Source organism: Aegilops tauschii, chromosome 4, assembly GCF_002575655.3.
Source record: "Aegilops tauschii subsp. strangulata cultivar AL8/78 chromosome 4, Aet v6.0, whole genome shotgun sequence".
NCBI classification, from domain to species: domain Eukaryota; kingdom Viridiplantae; phylum Streptophyta; class Magnoliopsida; order Poales; family Poaceae; genus Aegilops; species Aegilops tauschii.
Genome location: NC_053038.3, coordinates 141748431 through 141767757, shown reverse-complemented (window position 1 = coordinate 141767757; position 19327 = coordinate 141748431). Strand labels below are relative to the sequence as shown.

The window sequence follows — 19327 nt, the reverse complement described above, 5'->3', positions numbered from 1 at the left end:
AGTAATCCCCTATTAATGGTGCCATGTCATCATGTTACTGTTGCTAACCTAAACTTGATCCAAATCACCATTCAAATTCAAATCCAATCTAAAGTCAAAATTCAAATTTGTCAAACTTCAAAATAAAAATGTTCAAGGTGTGGCAAATAATCCCTGGATATTTGTCATGTTGGAAACAACCTCTTTTGGATTCCCAGAGTGCCCCTGGAAATTATTTAGTGGTCCAGCAGCATTTAAAATTGGTCTTTTCAATTTCTATAAATGGTTAGACATCTCCTTTTCACTCCATACTTTTGTTTCCATCTAATTATATTGTGTTAGAGTTATGTGCCAAATTTTGTTCAAAACAAAAATCATTTATTACTAAAAGAAAATACAAAGCTATGGCTAAATTTAATAAACAGAAAAGTTAAAGGCAAGTTATAAAAATTAAAACAAAGAAAACCCCCTCCCCCGCGCTGGGCCATCCTGCCCAGCTAGCCAACCGGACGGCCCAACCGCCCCCTCTCTAGCCTAAAAGGCCACCCCCTTGACCCAAACCCTAACGACCAACCCCACTCCCCCCCACGTTTCTCTCGCTCCTCCCCCCGATCGGATCTGGATCGGGGCAGTTGCCTCGGCCCCGTCGAACGCTACCCCCTGCCTCCTCCCAGGCGCCCCCCACTCGACTGGACCGGGGAGGGGCCCGATCATGCGCGACCTTGCGCCTCTGACGCCGGCACCCATCCCCGACGCCGCCTCGTTGTCGCCGTGCTCCGCCACCTCGTTGGTGCCGCTCAATCGTCTCTCCCTCGCCGACCCCAACGTCCCCGACGTCGGCGCCCTCGACATTGCCGGACCGCCCCCGCACTCCCCGAGCCCACTGCCGCCCCCCTACGCTCCACTGTGAGCCCCTCCCCATTCCCCCTTCCCCCTCGTCTTCGTCGTCGTAGGTGGCCGCGCGCGCCATTGGCCACCATGGCCGCGCCCGGCCTCGCCAGGTCGCGACCGCCTCGGCCGCGTGCGTTGCCCCGTGCCCGGTCCCACCTCCGTCCGCGCCGCCCCAGCACGCCGCAGGCGCAGCCCGCCTGCTGCCGCCGCTGCCCCTCGCCGCCCACTCCAGCCGCCCACGCGCGCTCGCTGCTCCTTCCCCCGCGTCGCTCCTCGCCTGCCTTCTGCTGTTGCTGCTACGCTGCTCCGCCGCCGCTGCGCTCAGCCGCGCCGCTCCGCCAGGACCTCGCCGGCTCTGCCCGCTACGCCCCCCCACCCACGCCGGCGCATCGCCACGGCCAGCGCCCGGGCTCACCCCATCGGGCGCCCGTGGTAGCGCCCGTTCGCCCGCCCCGCGTCGCCCAGGACCCGCTTAGGCCATGGGCCACTGACCACGCGGGCTCACGCCCTAAAAAACGAAAACAATACTAATAATTAATTAATTAATTAATTAGACAGTTAATTAACTTAATTAATTTTGCCTAATTAGTTAATTAGTTAGTCAGAGGACTCTATGACAGTGGGGCCCCACTCCTAGTTAGCTTAATTTAAACACACCCCTTTTAAAATATGGACACTGACAGATGGACCCCATTGACCGTGTTGACTGGTCAACATTGACCCAGTCAACACTGACTGTACTGCTGACTGGGCACTGACGGGCCCCACACGTCAGGGTTGACCATGGTCAACTCAGCTGACTGATGATGTCATGATGACGTCATGCTGGTGCAATAACCCTATTTTAGTTTAATAATAAATCTAGGATATTGCTTAAACTTCAGGAATTCATGTAAAATAATCTGTAACTCGGATGAAAAAGTTTAATACATGAAAGTTGCTCAGAACGACGGGACGAATCCGAATGCGCGGTCCGTTTACCTGTCAGATGCCTCTAACTATCTGAACATGGAACATTCCCCCTCCGGTCATCCGTCTGACACAGGTCCAGAACCGGGAATACCTTCCCGGTTGAATTCCCCCTTCACCTATATCGTGCAGTATTACGTTAGAACACTCCTAGCACTGCGTATTGCCATATTATGCCTTGTGAAACCTTGTTCGCTCTGTGTTTACTGTTTCTTCCCCCTGTTCCCTCCGATAGACCCCGAGACCGATGCTGCCCCTGTGATCGACTACATCAACGACGACACTTCTTCCTTTTCAGCAGAGCTTCCAGGCAAGCCCCCCCCCCTTTGATCATCCCGATATCGCCCATTTCCTTTCTCTCATGCTTGCATTAGATTTTGCTACTATAATTGTTTGCTCCTATTCTGATGCATAGCCTGCTTTTGTAACCTGCTTATTGTTACCTACCTGCTTATCCTAAACTACTTAGTATAGATTGGTTAGTGATCCATCAGTGACCCCCACCTTGTCCTAGTTGCCCCTGCTTCATCATCGAAGACCCGATCAACGGGATCGAAGACCAGGCCCCGGCACCGCACATCACTTTCCCCTTAGTTGCTCGACACTACTGGGTTACTATCGAGTGCCGAGGGTGAGACCTCATCAGCACTTCTGATGCTAACCCTGTAGTGTAGCTATTCGGTCGTGGTCATCGAGGGTGATTTCGCCTTAGCCACTTCCGATACGACTCTGTCGTGCAACCCCTCAAGTGTGAACCTCGAGAGTCGATCCTCTTACGTTCACCTTGATGATTACATCGAGTGGAATCTGTCAAGGGTGATTCCTCAGGTTTTCCTCTTGGTGTTAAACACACGGTTACTATGGTTACTATGACTTTACACTGAACCCTGTTACCAAAGATGGGTCGGCCCTGAGGGGTACCCGCGCGAGCATATTTGCAAGTGATGAGGAGTCGGGTTGACCTGGAGGGTGCCCGCGAGATAATTATGAGGCATGGCCGGGCATTCTTAGCCCTTGCCGCAAGTCCTCGAGACGGGGCAACGGGGTCACATCTTTCGTGAGTCTCTGCTTGTTACCGCGCGTTCCTAATCCAGTACGATTTGGATATTTGATCCGAGGGGCCTCGGGCCTGATAGCACTAACCATCACGTGGGCATAGTATGGGCGTTTTGCGTCGTATGCATCAGCCGAAGCTTAATAGACGTCAGTGACTGAGCGGCGCGCGCCGGGTTGGACTGCGTAAGCACCTGCCTTTTTGGGGGAGGTAGCTAGGTCTGCTCACCGGCCGCCCTCGCAACATGCAGGAGTTCCCGGGGCGATGGCCCATGACCCCTGGGGGCATAGGTTTAGTCCGGCGTGCTGACCTCTCTATTAAGCCTAGGTCGGGTTGTGGCGTATTGTTTGGCCGAGGCCGGGCATGACCCAGTAAAGTGTGTCCGGCCGGAGTTAATCGAGCGTGGTGGGTCAGTTGGTGCACCCCTGCAGGGAAGAAAACATCTATCGATAGCCTGTCCTACGGTAACGGACACTCGGAGTTGTATCCCGATCGATACAACTAGAACTGGATGCTGAGGCATGTTTTGGATATGTTGCTTCAGGAGTCGAGAAAGGATCCCGGAGCGTTGATACAACAACATAAATGTACTTATGTTATACTACTCTACTCCCTCCTGTTGCTACAAGATGGTGGTTTCCAGAAGATGCTAGTCTTCGATAGGACTAGCTTCTCCCCCTCTTATTGTGGCATTTCTGCAGCCCAGTCCACATCTACCGCCTTCCTTTGATAATGTTGCATATGTAGTGTAGATCCTTGCTTGCTGAGTAGTTCGGATGAGTACTCACGGTTGCTTGCTTCCTTTTCCCCCCTTTTTCCATTCTTCTCGGATGTCGCAACCAGATGGTGGAGCCCAGGATCTAGACGACACCACCGACGACTACTACTACGCCGAGGGTGCCTACTACTACGTGGAGGCCGCCGACGACCAAGAGTAGTTAGGAGGCTCCCAGGCAGGAGGCCTTGCCTTTTCGATCATTGTTGCTTTTGTGCTAGCCTTCTTAAGGCAAACTTGTCTCATGTCTGTACTCAGATAATGTTGCCTGACTCTTGTGTATTCGAGCTTATGTATTCGAGCCCTCGAGGCCCCTGGCTTGTAATATAAAGCTTGTATTATTTTTTAATTTGTGTCTAGAGTTGTGTTGTGATATCTTCCCGTGAGTCCTTGATCTTGATCGTACACATTTGCGTGTATGATTAGTGTATCATTGAATCGAGGGCATCACAAATATGAGGGACTCGACAAGCATGACTTTGTCCATGTGTCGATCCTTTGTGATTGCAACCCTACCTAGACCCAATACCTTGCTTTTGCCTTTGTCAGCGTAGGTGATATGCTTCAGATCCGATGGAGATAAAACAGAGTCCATCAGTAAGTTCTTGTCACCAGTCATGCGATTTGTACATCCACGGTCTAGGACCTGATAACCCACAAGTATAGGGGATCAATTGTAGCCTCTTTCGATAAGTAAGAGTGTCGAACCCAACGAGGAGCTAAAGTTCGAGCAAATATTCCCTCGAGTTCTATCGACCACCGATACAACTCTACGCACGCTTGGCGTTCGCTTTACCTAGAACAAGTATGAAACTAGAAGTACTTTGTAGGTGTGATAGGATAGGTTTGCAAGATAATAAAGAGCACGTAAATAAAATCTAGGGGCTGTTTAGATAAAGACACAACTAAGTTAGTTTTAGTGGAGAGATTTTGTCAACAAGAAAGTTATTTGTCCCTAGGAAATCGATAACAAGTACCGGTAATCATTCTTGTAATTCTATATGAGGGAGAGGCATCAGCTAACATACTTTCTCTACTTGGATCATATGCACTTATGATTGGATCCCTAGCAAGCATCCGCAACTACTAAAGATCATTGAGGTCGTGAAACCCAACCATAACATTAAGTATCAAGTCCTCTTTATTCCCATACGTCATACCCCACCTACTCGGGTTTAAGTTTCTGTCACTCTCGCAAACCACCATAAGCGAACCATGAACATATTGCAACACCCTTCAACGGGGGCCCCTCACGTTTGCATGAGATGGAGGGCACCGTAGGACAGCACCATAAATAAAATATACAATCATACCAACCAAGATCACGATTAACCCACAGGACAAAACGGATCTACTCAAACATCATAGGATAACCATAGATCATTGGGAAATAATAGATGGAGTTGAGCACCATGTTTAAGTAGAGATTACAGCGGGGGGAAGAGGTGTTACACCGCTGCATGGAGGGGGAGAAAGTTGGTGTTGACAGTAGCAAGATTGTTGATGTAGATCACCGTCCCGATCGTTGCCCCGACGGCACTCCGCTGCCACCGGAAGCGAGGGGGAGAGAACCCCCGTACTTCTACTTCTTCCTTGGCCTCCCCCCTAGATGGGAGAAGAGCATCCAATTGACGTACGAGGTGGGCACAACCCACCACGCCACGCCTGGCTCCGGGACTACGCCCTGGTGGGTTGTGCCCACCTCGGGCCTCCGTTTGCGGTGATTCCAACTCCCAAGAATCACATATATTCCAAAATAATTCTCCGTGAAATTTTATTGCATTTGGACTTCGTTTGATATGTATACTCTGCGATACAAAAAACATGCAGAAAAGTTGAACTGGCACTGGGCACTGGATCAATAGGTTAGTCCAATAAATCATATAAAAAGTTGCCAAAAATATGTAAAAGTTGTATAATATTGGCATGAAACAATCAAAAATTATAGATATGATGGAGACGTATCAGGACCCACTCAGTAGCTTTGGGTGTTCCATCATGCAAGTGAATTAGTGCATCTTACGAACTCATATACTTCAGAGTGAAGAATATGACATCAAATTCATCATATAGAATTTCATCAAATAGTGCAACAGATATAGCACTATGAGGACGTGAGAAATGAGTAAATCATTTCTTCATGATTAGCTTGCGTCATTTCAAGCATATTCAGGTCTCCAACTAATTCTTGAGACGTTCAAGTTCGTCTGGAGACCTGACCCTGCATAGAGATTAGTTCATTTTCTTCACCACCCACATCTGGAGGGGTGGCAAAGAGTTCATCATTTGTGAGCTCCATAAGATAATGGTGGCATTGAAGCCAGTGCACTTTGTTTCACAGAAAAGGGGTTAGAGTATGCATATGAATAAGTAGAGAAATTCTTCGAGGACTTATGAACATAATGATTTGAAGAACAATGCACATATTCACGACTCTTAGAGTTTCCCTGCAAAATAGATGCATTAGCACGGTGATGCTCATATGAGGAATTTGATCCATATGAAGACTTGGATCCATCTGAGGAATTTGATCCACGTGAGGATTTTGATCCATATGAAGACTGGTCTATATGAAGAGTTTGATCTGGGGTTCCTATTCTTCACAAGTGGTGTCATGAGGACATTCACCTGAAGACTTTCAAGGCACCTTTTGGGAACCCAGATTTTCTTCATAGGAGGATCATTCCTGTAGTTAGTTCCAACATATCTAGCAAATACCTCACCATTTTGATTCTTGAACAGTTTATAGTTGGAGTCAAATGACTCATCAGATGAATATGAGGATTCACATGTAAAGCCAGATAAAGTGGATGGATCTATGAGATGTCCTTTTGCAGCAACCCATGTGGTTTTGGGGTACTGCTCAGGTTTCCAGTAGGACCCATCAGCATTGAGTTTCCTCTCAAATGCAATGCCCTCTTCTCTAGGGTTCCTGTTGAGGATCTGCTTTTTAAGCACATCACAAAGAGCCTGATGCCCTTTGAGTCTTTTGTACATGCCTATCACATACAATTCCTTCAACCATGCATTTTCGTCAGTAACACTTGTGGTATCCTCAAATGAGGAATTTGTGACCACAGCGACAGTTGAAGAATTTGCAGCAATAGAACCATTCGAACTTTCAGGTGAAAAATTGGCAGATTCTCGTTCAATGCATTTCAAACATGGTGGAATGAATTCTTCCTGAGCGGAACTGATCTATTGAGCAAGCAAAGAATCATTATCCCTTTGAAGATCATCATGACTCACCCTTAGTTTCTCAAGATCTTGCTTTCTTTGAAGAAATTCATAAGAAAGCTTCTCATGATCGGCTAAGAGTGTTTCATGACGACCTTGAAGGCTATCAAACTTAGACTATAGCCGTTGAATATTATCAGTCAGGGTTTGAGTCTGATTCAATTCCTCGCCCAACAGGTCATTGCTTTTGTCTAGCAAATTTTGAATCCTTTCCAAAGCATTTTGTTGTTTAGTGGCAATATTAGCAAGCTTGGAATAGCTGGGTTTGAGGTTTTCATCAGATTCATCTTCACATGAATTAGAGGAGGGATATTTGAGTACCTTGGCACCTTTTGCCATGAAGCAATAGGTGGGAGTGTAGTCATCGTCACCATCGTCAGCGGCGTTGGTGTTGCCATGTTCCTCAATGTTGAAGATGGACTTGCTGACGAAAGCAGTAGCGAGCGCTAGGCTCGCCACACCAGAGTCTGACTCCTCAGATACGTCATCTTCCTCATTTTCCTCAAATTCAACTTCAGAGTCCATTTCCTTGCCAATGAATGCCTGAGCCTTTCTGGAACTGTTCTACTTGTGAGATGAAGACTTTGAAGATTTTAATGATGAGGACTTTGAAGATTTCTTCTTTTTCTTTGAATCATCAGAACTATCATCCTTATACTTCTTATTCTTTGGTTCCTTCGGCCACTAAGAACAATCAACCATGTAGTGACTAGGCTTTTTGCATTTGTGGCAGGTCATTTTCTTGTAATTGTAGGATGAAGAATTACCTTGGCCTTCAGTGCCCGTGATCTCCCATGGCTTGTAATCAAGTCATCACGTCTTGAAGAATTGCCTTGGCCTTCAGTGCCCGTGATCTTCCATGGCTTGTAATCAAGTCATCACCTCTTGAAGATTTTCCAAAATGGCCACGCCTTGAGAACTTCTGGAATTTCCTCATGAGCATTGCTAGCTCCTAGCTTAGTTCCTCAGGATCACCAAGGCTGCTGTCAGAATCTTCCTCTTCAGATGAGTAAATTGCCTTGGCCTTCAGTGCTCGTGATCTTCCATGGCTTGGCCCATAGAGGTCTCTCTTCTCAGCTTGTTAGAATTCATGAGTGTTCAGCCTCTCAAGGATATCAACAGGATCTAGTGACTTGTAGTCTCCACATTCTTGAATCATCAGTCCCAGTGTATCGAATGAGGAATCAAGTGATCTCAGCAATTTCTTCACCACCTCATGGTCAGTGATGTCAGTGGCACCAAGTGTTTGAAGCTCATTTGAGATGTTAGTAAGGCGATCGAAGGTTTGCTGACCATTTTCATTGTCGAGTCATTTGAAGCGATTGAAGAGATTGCGAAGAACGTCAACTCAAGAATCATGTTGGGTTGAGATTCCTTCGTTGACCTTGGACAGCTTATCCCAGATAAGCTTTGCAGACTCCAAAGCACTCACTCTGCCGTACTATCCTTTGCTCAGATGACCACATATGATATTCTTCACATGAGAGTCGAGTTGCTTGAATCTCTTCACATCAGCAGCGTTCACGGAAGTAGTGATGGAGGGAACGCCATTTTCCACAACGTACCAGAGATCATTGTCAATTGCCTCAAGATGCATGCGCATATTGTTCTTCCAGTAGGGGTAGTCCATCCCATCGAAGGTAGGACACCCAGCCGAGACCTTGATTATGCTTGCAGTCGACATAACTAAAACTCCAGGTGGTTAAACCAAAATCACACAGAACAAGGGAGTACCTTGCTCTGATACCAATTGAAAGTGCGTTATATCGACTAGAGGGGGTGAATAGGCGATTTTTAGAAATTCATCGCGGGGGAAATACTACTTGAGGAATTTGCTAAGTGATAAACTACAGGCAGCAGAGTAAGTACTCAGGTGCATGCATAACAAGACAATAGCATTGTCATCATGGAAATGAAACGTACACAGAGCACAGGTAGCGTGTAAACAAGATAAGTAGGCAGAAGACAAGATGACTGAAGAAATAGGATTGAGGAAATTGAGAAAGTCTTCAGTCAAAGTCTTCAAAAAGTAATGATCAATTTCATCAACACATGTGCGAGGAAATGAAAGGGTTGAGGAAATAGAACTAGTAGCCCGGTGAAGACAATGATTTGGTAGAGCAGTTCCAACTGCTGTGACAGTTGTACATCTCGTTGGAGTAGCTTGGTATTTAAACCAAAGGACACACAGTCCTTACTATAATGTCCTTGAGATAAGGTCACACAGACCTCGCCCAATTACTCATGGTAAGTCTTCAGGTGACTTCCAAACCTTCGGAGACTTGGTCACTCGGCGATCCACAATTCCTCTTGGATGCTCTAGACCTTGACGCCTAACCGTCTGGAAGATGCACGGTCTTCAAAGGTAACAAGCGTCGGTTCCACACAGGAACAATCTTTGAAGTGATTCTCAATCACTTTGGGTTGTAGGTGTCTGGGTTTTAGGTTTTTCCTCACTGATGATTTTCTCTCAAAGTCCTCGGAGGATGGGATGCTCTAAATGACAAGTGTCATTTTCTCTTGGAGCAGCCAACCAGCTAGTGGTTGAAGGGGGCAACTATTTATAGCCGGGGAGCAGCCTGACATGATAAGCCATAAATGCCCTTCAATGATATGACCATTAGGTGGATAAGATATTTGGGACAGCTGGCGCATAGCATAGCAACAGTCGGAAATTTGAGCTCTGAAATTCCTCGAGGGTGTCATGTTCCTCACTGTAGGTAATCCGCACTGGTGAATTGCTAACTCCTCAATTAGAATAAATTCCTCAGAGAACAGAAGATCTTCGTCTCTGTCACTGAAGAACTTGACTGAACTATATGAGATTTCCAAAGGCTTCACTCAAATGATTGGGTATGTGTAGGCTTTGAGATGAGCATCACTCGGAAACTTTTCCTTAGTTTTACCTCGACCCCCTTTAACAGTATGGTGTTTCCTATGACTCAAGAAAGAGAAAATGGAACTGCAAAAACAAAAGTCTTCACTCTTCATAATCCTCGCATCGATATCAATATCTTCATGGTCACACTAATTTCTTCATTTTCAAAGTCTACAAGAAAACCAAAGTCTTCAACTGAAGACATTCATTTTTTAGGGGTCGACTTTCTTTGTAAATATCAAACTCCTCAGAGACTTATAGAACCTGTGTACACTTACAAACACATTAGTCCCTTAACCTATAAGTCTTCAGTACACCAAAATCACTAAGGGGCACTATATGCACTTACAATCCACGACGACACATACAAAGAGGACATCCAGTGGTTCCAATGGCGCTCCCCGTGGCTCCAATGGCGCTCCCAGCGGCCGACGATGACAACGGGGGGTAGTTCACCACACATCATGTAGTGGACACCCACGTGAGGGGGAAGGAACTATTGGTGGTGTACATGAACGAGTCGGTCTCGGTGGAGAGCTCCATCCAAACTATGGAGCAGTTGCTTGCTGAGGACAAGTACCAAGTGGTCGGCTTCGACCTCGAGTTCACCAGCTGTCGTGCCAGGCAAGATGAGAAGGTTGTCGTCACCCAGTTGTGCATGCGACATGACGTCCTCATCTACCACTACCACCAGGCCACAAGGCCTTGCAAGCGTTTCTCCAGGTTTATCAACAACTCCGACTATACTTTCATTACGGTGGACAGCACCAACGATCTGAAAGCGCTCAAGGTTTCGGGCTTGACCTGCCAGAATCTTGTCAACATTCGTGACCACTACAAGGTCTAGGGCAGCGACAACAACAAACAGAACTCCCTAGTTAACCTCGCCTCGGCCATCATCGTCCCCTACTACATGAAGATGAAGGATGAGAGCAAGAAGGAAAGGAATGCCTGGCACAGTGCCTAGCATCAGAGACTAGATGAAGAACACGTCAAGTACGCGGCTAAGGACGCGTACACAAGCTACAAGATGTACAGGAGGATCATTGACATGAGAAGTGTCTTCGTCCTACCCCAGACCAGGGACCGAGCCACGGAGTAGTGGCGGGAGCGTCAAAAGAAGTAGATGACTAGACGATCGTTTCTCCTAGTTTAGAATGCATGCAATTGTTTATTGAGGTGTGTACAAATGATCTGTATAGTCACTTATGTAATTGGATATTTATTTTAGTTATATATATGTTGTTCTTCTGTAGACAGAGCAAATCACATGGCTTATTAGCAGCAATCGTCTGTGTTATTATTGGTCTTCGCACACATTTCTGATTACGGACCTGTTTGCCGCGCATCACACGCATCTTGTTCAGTTGAACTGTTTCTGTTGTCTTGGCTCATCGCAATAGTTCATCCTAGTGAACTGTATGCCCTCCATGGCACACACCTTGATTTGGCTGACCGATTCTATTGTGTTGCCTAATCACACACAGCTCATCCTAGTAAACTGCATGTCGTATATCGCACACGCCCTCATCTGGCTGACAGTTTCTGTTGTTCTGGATCATCACAAATATTTCTTATGGATTAACCGTATGCCACACATTGCACACGCATCTCTGATCTCAATCGTGTTTGATGACTACGCAATTGCAAACAGTTCTTCTCATTTTTGACGGTTTTATTACACCACCGTTTGCGATTAATGCATCGCACACAGTTTCATCAAAGGGTCACTGATTGTAGTGTCGCGTTAGGAGCATCTTGCAGTAGTGATAAATATTATGTTGCCCTTGTTCTTGAGGCCACGGGAGAAGTCATGTTGCTAGTAATCATGTGAATTTTGTATGCGTTCGATATTTTGTTGATATGTATGTTGTGATTCCCTTAGTGGTGTTATGTGAACGTCGAATAAATGACACTTCACCATCTTTGGGCCTAAGGGAATGCATTGTGGAGTAGTTATTAGATGATGGGTTGCTAGAGTGATAAAACTTAAACCCTAGTTTATGCGCTATTCCGTAAGAGGCTGATTTGGATCCATATGTTTAATGTTATGGTTAGATTGTTATCTTGATTCTTCTTTCGTAGTTGCGGATGCTTGTGAGAGGGGTTAATCATAAGTGGGGGGCTTGTTCAACTAAGAACAGCATCCAAGCACCGGTCCACCCACATATCAAATTATCAATGTAACGAACGCAAATCAAACCAACATGATGAAAGTGACTAGATGAAATTCTCGTGTGTCCTCAAGAATGTTTTTCTTATTATCTGAGACCGTCTCGGCCTATCCTTTGCTATAAAAAGGATTGGGCTACCTTGCTACACTTATTGTTACTATTGTTACTTGTTACTTGTTACAAACTGTCTTGTTATCAAACTACCTGTTACCGACAATTTCAGTGCTTGCTGAAAACTACTTGTCATTTCCTTCTGCGCCTCATTGGGTTCGACACTCTTACTTATCGAAATGACTATGATTGATCCCCTATACTTGTGGGTCATCAGCGAACATGGACCGGTGTTGTGGAGAAAGAAGAAGATGTTGAGCGATTTATTGATAAAAATGTAGATTGCATATGTGCATGAGAAATCTATATGTATACGTTAACTCAACTAAATCTTTGTATTGATTATATATATATATATATATATCAATACAAAGATTTTATCAATAAATATATATATATCAACTCATAACGATCCCACACAAGCAATATATATATATATATAGATTTCTGACCTTCTACAGGAATATGTTAAGTGCATCAAGTAGATCTTAGTTTATATTATATGTGGATCATTGGTCTTTATTTTACATCATCAAGTTACATTTGAGGTGAAGTGGATTTCAATTATTTTTTAGTTGTTGTAGGCTATCTTTACTATATGTATGAAACTAGCACATATGCCCGTGCGTTTGCAACGGGAGATAAAACTGAGGTGTCCACCAAAACACCCATCAGCACATTATGATGGGGTAGGGATGCGCATGCCGAGGTATAGAAGAAATATAAATCATGCTTTAATGTCAATTATTACGCGGCATGAATGCGTGAGCACCGAATAAAAAGGGGCAGTTACTTGGATTTGTCTGTTTCGTTTTAACCATGACAACCAACATTTGATTGAATGGTTAGGAGGGCAGTGGTACCCCAATCCAACCACCCCAGGTATGACACTTTGGGGTCTCATTAAGGCGAAATAATTTTCAATTGGAAGCGACGGTCTCGTCGATAGTGAGGTACTTGTGATGACTTCATCAATTTCAAAACTTGCTGGTGTTGTCGCTCGGTGCTTATAGGGGTATGATATGCATGCGTACGTTCATAGGGCTGAGTGTATGTACGTGTTTATGAGCATCGATATCTGTACTATGTTTTTAAAAAAATTGACTTAAACCTTTACATGCATTAATTTAATGTGCCCATGCGTTGGAGTGGTAGAAAAACTCATCACACATTTCTTCTGACTCATTAGTGTTCCAACGTTTTATGTTTGATACCGCCGTTGATGATGGTATGATTGTTAGTGTCCCAATTTATAAAAATTGACAAAGCCGCATTTATGTCCTCTGACAAAGTCTCATTTAGCTTCCCACTATCATCGGGTGAAAGAGTAGTGGTGGATCGAAGTGGGATTATTTCTATAGATTTTATTATATTCAAGCGCAAGTAGATTTTTACTACATTCATTTTTTTGTAGAATGTTTTTTGTTTGGTTTACAAGATTATGTTCTTTTTATTTTTGCACTACTTGAACTTGATCCGAAGTCTGAAACGTAAACATTTCACATACACAACAGGGGATGTTTGTCTAAAACAAATAAACAGAACTGCATGCACACATCTTCCCGTTCCACACTGTCAATAAAAAAACTTCCCTATCTTTCTCATGAGTAAAAAGCCTCCGGCGGCCAGTAAACACGATCGAGCGGTGCCACGTACACACCCCATCATGGTCGAGCAGCGCCACGTATACACACACCCCTAGCCCAATAATCATAGGAGAAGCACAAGTACATCATCTTTTTAAGTACATGTTACTCCCTCCTTTCCATAATATAAGAGCGTTTTTCAAGTTAACATAGCTTGAAAAACGTTCTTATATTATAGGACGGAGGAAGTACAATTCAACTTGCATGCCCATCTAAGGCCGAAACATAAATCTTCATGTAAGCATAATGCGAATCATGAAATCACATGATAAGAACTTCGTACCAAAGCCTCATTGTGTGAAATCCTTGATCATCACAAAAAGAAAAACAACTCATCCAATTGAAGATTTGTAAGTTGAAAGGCAACAGATAGTACATGTGTCTGTGCGTTGCACACGAAGAACAAAAATCATCGCATGTTTCTACGTGATGATGGAGTATATAGTTGACCAAGCCGCATTCATGTCCTCCAACGATGGCTCCTTCAGCTGCGCACAATCATCGGATGGAAAAGTGGTGTTTGGAATTTTTTATATAAAATTGTGTAAAGATTTGAAAGCCTTTAACAATTATTCATCGTGTTTTTTCCTTTTTGAAAAATAAAGTATGAACGTAGACGGAATAACGAATAAGAGGACCCATGCATTGTTCTTCTATATGCATGCCGTCTAAGATTGGAATGCATGCAACAAAAAGAATTGGAAGGCCATGGTTCACGCCAGCTGGAAAGTAAAACTAGTGGCTGGGGCGTGCCATTGGCACGCCTCCTCAGCATTCATGTGCGCACATATCTAGCTTATGCACCTCGGTGGGTCTAGACTCATCCTTGAAGGTACTCCATCCATTCCAAATTACTCATCGTGGTTTTAGTTCAAATTTGAACTAAAACCACGACAAGTAATTTTGAACTAAAACCACGACAAGTTATGTACAAAAAAGTGATTTGACACATGCGAACATGCTATCTTTGCTGACTTAAACCTCCCGAAGAGTTCCAGAATTTATTAGAAACTTGCTATTATGAGGATCACTTGTGCTCAGACAAGTGTTTTCATCATTCCAATTCCAATTGTACTAATGCTTGATTCTGGTGCAAACCTATAAGAAATAACACATACTTATGTATGTTTCAGCAAGTATATGCCAGAAATGCAGTTTGACCTCAAGTTCCACCATCCTAGAAACACCTGAATAATCATCCTTGTGGTTGTGTGTAGAGTGCTTCTCATCCTTGCTCTAAAAACATATTTGTATATTTGAATTCGCTAGTCCCAATCATACGTGCAAAGAGAGGGTAAAAATGAACTGGCTATATGAGTTTATTCCAGCATACTGGCCCATGACACATTTTGCTTACGCAGAAATGCTTTCAAAAACATCATAAGTAAAAGAAGATAGCATCCATATAAACATAAGTGATTAGGTTCATCTAAACACGTCAGAGAACGTAAACAAAACACATATATTGGTGAAATTTAGATCTTAAACTAAATATCTAAAACAAACAACAGTAGCAACTCATGTAGGAAACCCCTAAGCAAGAGAATCTCTAGGGACATCATTAGTCGGTACACTTAACAGTGGGATAAAGCATGGGATGACAAGTGAAATAAAACAAACCTGGAATAATCCTACTATTCTTGCCAGGCAAATCGGGCAAATACATGAATTGCCAAGGAAAAAATTCTACAAGGAGTCTAGCTCTGTCTTAGTGACTTTTTACATTATGAACCTCTCAGCTTGGTTACAGGAGATGAGTGAATGTTTAGTAATAACAAATGCCAATACTTCACTTGTTAAGTCACGTTGTTTTTTTTTAAAAGGAGGATTACCCCCGGCCTCTGCATCTGGGCGATGCATGCAGCCATTTTATTGATTATTCACAGAGACCATACAAAGTAATAAATCAGGTAGTCTGAAGCCACTATCTTAGCAACATCTGTCGCTAACTCTATCCATATGATGGAGGGGTGCCCGAGCCTAATACCAAATAGACATCACACAAATGCCTAACATCTAAAGCCAGAGGCCCCAACCAAGCCACATACTGGGTTTGGGGCACAAACCGGTCCGACGCACTCTCATGTGTTGTCGCGGCCATCTTCCACCAATCCATCTTCATAGAAAACTAACGCACCGGCCTTGCCAGGCTTCTCTGCCATTGATGCCACCATGACGCCAGAAAGCATCCTCCTCCTGCGCGAGTCCATCTCCGCGCATCGGACGCCGAGTCTCCACAGCGCCACGCCGCCAAGATCCGTCGCCAACAATGTGTAAGATGAAGCACCGCTCCACCAAAGAAGCCGTCCTCCAGTCCCTCGAGCCCGTGTGAACCTCCAAAAATGACGCCCCCAAGGGGGAAACGACACTGGAGAGCCGCCGTCATCCGACCTACTGGTCTAGGGCTTCCCCTGGAGGTAGCAGAGAGTGGCATTGAACTTCTCCACAGCGATGCCTTCAGGAAGGGAACGACGCAAATAGCACCGCCACCGTCGGCCATGGCAATAGACGATGACAGGTTTTCACCCAGATCTGTTCGAAGAACCTCCATCTCATGCACGGACTGCCGCCATCCCTGCCGGGATCAGGACGATCCAGGCCATCGCTGCTAGATCCCAACAAGGAGAATCCCCCATCGAGACCTGCCGACTGACCCGGGGAGGCCGAGCCCGCGCCCGTAGGACCAGATCCGCGCTGGATCCATGCCCGCGTCGCCGCCCTGGAGCAAACCCCACGTGCAGCCGCCACAGCCTGGCAGTCCGCCCGCGCCGTCCGACGCGCCTGCCCCGCATGAACGCCACGACTCCGCCGCGCCGCCGCATCTCGCGCTGCAGCCATGCGCTGGGAGGAGAGAGAGGCCCCGCCGCCACCGCCGCGCATCGGGCTTCGCCCGGCGGCAGCGAGGGGAGGAGATGGTGTAGGAGGCGGTCGCGGGATGGACGTTAGGTTCCCCCGACGCCGCCCGCAAGAGCGATGCGAGGGACGCGAGGGATTAATTCCACTTAGTATGCAAGATGGAAATATGTTTAAACCGAATGAAGTGCAGTGCAGATTGATTCAGTGGAAGAAATGACGTTATTAGTACTTGACAGAACACAAGTCAGCTTAAATTTTCTTTTAAAATAGATAAATATGATATCTTCCAAGTGATGATCCAATGGATATCTCATTCCTTGATGTATCTTTTAATGATATCTTCCAAGTGATGATTTCTCCATTTGGTATTCTTTTCACTTGGTATTTCCTTGTATTTTGGTATCGGTTCTTGAAAGTCTTGAGCATGCATATTAACTTCATGTAGTTTCCTTGGCATGCTTTCTCTCTTGACCCAATATATAGGGGAAACTCCACCAAGTCTCAAATTGGATGAGATGTGCATGAATTTCATTTCCATTTCTATATGCACATATTTATGTGGAGTTTGTCCTATGTATTGTTGGTGTTTCTAACTCTTTGGTCCCAATGAGTTTGGGTACCATTTTGTTTGTGTTGTTGTTCTAGGAACAATTGGAGATGCATTGGATGCTCGGCTCACTCACAAGGAAGGTGTTGTCACCATGTGATCTTTGGAGTCAAGCTAGGATGATCAATGAACTACTTTGTACCTTCAATTGGTATCTACTACATCCTTCCAATGTCAACTCGGTAACAAGTATCTTCATATACTTCATGCACACATTTCTTGTATCAACCTTGTGTAGGTTGCATCATGGCATGTTATTCATTCTCTCTTGTGATACTTGTTTCCTTTCTCAAAGCATCCCGACAATGATCTCTTGTTGCTAGTTGTGATGTCTTTGATGATTGTGTGGTAGGAATTCATTTATGTACAATAAGACCATATCTAGCCATGTGCTATGCTTCCAAGCAAATATCTTATTGGTATATCTATGACTTCTTTTGGATATCTTGTTCCTTCGTGTTGTAACTATTTCGGGTGTACATCCTTCTTTGTAGATATATATCATCATGATCTTGTCTACCTAGAACCTTATACACTTGAGGGAAATTACATCTCTAGATGATATCCTTTCTTTCACGTCCACCTTGTCTTTCTTGTTATTTCTTTGGTGGCTCCGTGAAAGCTTTTGCCTTGAGTGCATGTCTTATCTCGTTGCATCTTGATGCACTCCTGTGTGGTGAAGATTATTTTCCTCATGCTTATCTCTACGAGGCTTTTGCCATCTTAATTGGTATCCCTCTTCTTGATGAGGCATTCATCTTCTATCTTCACCATGGGTTATCACAAGTGTTGGTTATTCATTTTGCATTTTTAGTATGCTTGTGAACCCTTTTGCTAGTTTGGTGTGTGTGGGGAGGACATGTCATGCACCTTGTATCTCCACTATCCAAGACTATGTTGATACTTAATGCTCATTCGTACATTAGTCTTCTCAAGTGCTTTGCCATGACTCACACACATCATTTTGGTTGAGCCTACTCTTAAGTTGCCTCTTTTATATGTTGCTCAACCATTTGTTTGTTGTAAGTGCTAGGCTTTGTTTCCCACATGCTCACTTGCACTTGTTGTGAGTTTCTATTGATTTTCGGGGAGTGATGATCCAATTTTGTGCACTTGGTATCCTAATGCAAATATTGTAAGGAGTGCACAAATCATGGAGAGCTTCACGAGTGTCTTTAGAACACTATGTTGCTATCTTGCACTTGTCGTGAGGTTCTATTGATCTTGGGGGAGCTATGATCCTATTTTGTGCACTTTGTATCCAAATACGAATATTCTTGTGTGCACAAATCATGGGGAGCTTCTCTAGTTTCTTTAGAACACTCTTTTGCTCATATCATAATATCTTTTATTCATGTGGCATGTAGGGTCATTGGTCTAGTTGGCTCAATTGATATCCGTTGATTGCTTGCTTCAATTGGTATCTTTTGATTGGTTGATTGCGTGTTTCTCTCTTTGTTATGTCTTTGTGGCATATCTATCTTGTGCAATCTTTGGGCCTCAATATAGTTTGTTTTCCTCCATGTATTTACCGTTGGACATGTGTATTGCATTCCACTCTCTTGTTGAGAAATACACAATTTATGTAGGAACACCTTTTATATTGGCCTTCTAAGCTTTTCACCCATTTTGGCAATCGATGCCAATGGGGGAGAAGTTTCAGAGAGTTTTGTGGAGAAGTCTTCAGCGTTTTCTCCTTGCTTTGGTTTTGTTCCTAAGCATTTGCATCTCATATGTATGCATTATTGGTTGTTGCATTACATGTACGTATGCATTATTGGTTGTTGCATTACATGGTGATGCATAATTCCTTATATAAACTCTCTTGAAAGTGATTGTCATCAATTACCAAAATGGGGGAGATTGAAAGAACATGCGGTGCCCCCATGTTTGGTTTTGGTAATTGATGTCAATCTCTATGGACTAATGGTTGCCTTGAGTTATATTTGAAGGATTTGTCCATAGGCATTTCTTGAAGTCCATGTGTTGGTTTCAAGGAGTTTATGTGGTGACCAAGGTGTTATTAAGGAATTATCCAAAGATTGGTCATGTGAGAGTAGAACTTATTGCAAGCATGTCTTGAAGAACAAGATTGTGTGATCATTCATGTTTACCTTCAAGACATCATCCAAATGAAGAGAGTTGGAAAG

At 44.4% G+C, this 19327-nt stretch overlaps 1 long non-coding RNA gene across 1 annotated transcript; it reads right to left on the bottom strand.

Annotated features, from left to right (window-relative positions):
* Window positions 1-13908: 13908 nt before the first annotated feature.
* LOC141021246 (uncharacterized) lies at window positions 13909-16844 on the bottom strand. The gene is made up of 2 exons (XR_012181572.1): window positions 14604-16844; window positions 13909-14539 (listed from the first exon to the last, which is right to left on the bottom strand). It is a non-coding gene; the product is annotated as an uncharacterized lncRNA (long non-coding RNA).
* Window positions 16845-19327: the final 2483 nt, after the last annotated feature.